Source organism: Apodemus sylvaticus, chromosome 15, assembly GCF_947179515.1.
Source record: "Apodemus sylvaticus chromosome 15, mApoSyl1.1, whole genome shotgun sequence".
NCBI lineage: Eukaryota > Metazoa > Chordata > Mammalia > Rodentia > Muridae > Apodemus > Apodemus sylvaticus.
Genome location: NC_067486.1, coordinates 25,317,323 through 25,319,095, shown reverse-complemented (window position 1 = coordinate 25,319,095; position 1,773 = coordinate 25,317,323). Strand labels below are relative to the sequence as shown.

Sequence of the window (1,773 nt, the reverse complement as noted above, 5' to 3'; positions counted from 1 at the left end):
CTACGGCCGTGTGTTGATGTTGGATTTTTCCATCTCATTCGATCAAACTGAATCATAAACATCTTGGTCCTTACATCTTTGGTCTCTACCGTCTCATTTCATGTCTAATTCCCGCTCAGGAGATGTATTCTGCTTTTCTCTTATCAGTTATTTTCTACTACAAGTGCCCCAGTCATGATCTCCAGAAGAGGTAAAAAAAGACATCCTGTCCTTTCGCCCCAATACCCAAGCAAGATAAAATCAAAGCGCGCGCGCACACACACACACACAGGCAATTAGATACACAGGCAGACATACTTGACCCCCTATCAATGAACTAAGACACACCTTGTTGGTGTCATTGATCTAAGATCAGTCAGGGGCAGAGCAGATGGCCGTCCTTTGTTCATCCTAGCTTGATGCCTGACTTGACTCAAGCTGTCTTATGCCTAGGACTCATAAAAATCAAATCAAATCAAATCCAGACAGTGCAGCACAGGAGGAAGACAAACAAACACCTGCAGAGTCCCATGCCATCCAGAGACCTGCCCTCCAGTGCATTGCTGCATGGCCAGCCTGCAGCAGGGGCCACTACAATATATGTGTGTGTGGTGGTCAGATGGGAGAGGACGAGAAGTGGAGAAGCTTGGGCATCTTGAAGAGAAATGGAACTGGGGACTCAGGGGTGAAGAGGAGTAGCCTGCTAGGGGTGGCCAACCCTGCTACCTGGGGCCATGGTGAGGTGGCCAGATCTCCCACTTAGGGATGTGTCTGAGTCTATGACTGGTCAGTGTCAATGTCCTTGGCTCATATCACCTATGAGAATAGAGGGATGTCCCTGGTCAGAACAGCTGCCAGGGATGACATGGATGTCCAGGGTCTATGCCTAATTGCCCCCACCCCTCACTGGATGAGGCTCTCTGGAGAGACGGTATTATCTTTCACCAGCTGCAGCACTTGGAAGAATGGTTTCTGCTCCTCATGCAGGAACACAGTAGAGCTGGTCCTGGTGGGTGGTGGGTGAGCCAGCCGAAGGCGCGTGAGTTTGGGAGAGCTGACCTTGTCACGTACTCGTCTGCCGAGGAATAGCATGGATGCAGAGGTGACGCCATCACAGCCACCTCCAGCATTTGAGACAGCTGCCCACAGAGTCCTGAGCTCAGGAGAGCTATCACTGTACCTCACCATCAGTAGAACTGGGGAGAGCAGGCCCTGAACCTCTTTTGGACAACACAGCAGCACTAAACAAGGATTACAAGTGTGCCAACCCTTGGGGAATGAGAGCATAGGAGAGCTGGTGCTACCATTCATCTGCTGTGAAATGGCATGGGTGCAGGGGTGATTCCTCCTTTGCCCCTCATCACCTGTGGCAGTCAGGAGAGATGGCCCCAGGGTCATGACAGCGGAAGAGCTATCCCTGACCCCTACCAACTGCAGCACTAGGGAGAGAGGGCCTTGCATCTTACCTGGGCAACACAGTAGCATTGGCCCTTGTGGAGGCTACAGAAGTGTATTGGCTCCTTTACTCCTCTGCTGTGAGGTAGCCTGGGGGAACTGGGGGGCAGGGGCATACCCTCTGTTCCCTCAACCCTCGCCACCTGAGGCCGTCTAAAGAGCTGAGAGTAAGGAGAGCAGGTGAGCTACCTTGCCCCTTCACTGGTTGCATCACTCCAGAGAGCAGGCCTTGCCCTTCCCCTGGATAATACAATGAATGTAGTTGGTCTTGATGGCAAACACACAGGGGAGCCATGCCCCAAGGCGTGAGAGCAGGGGAGCTGTCCCAGAGCTGCTATA

General features: G+C 52.3%; 1 non-coding gene across 1 annotated transcript; it reads left to right on the top strand.

Annotated features, from left to right (window-relative positions):
• The first annotated feature begins 300 nt into the window (after positions 1-300).
• On the top strand, positions 301-441 carry LOC127666381 (small nucleolar RNA SNORA48). Its single transcript, XR_007973599.1, has one exon. It is a non-coding gene; the product is annotated as a small nucleolar RNA SNORA48 (small nucleolar RNA).
• Positions 442-1,773: the final 1,332 nt, after the last annotated feature.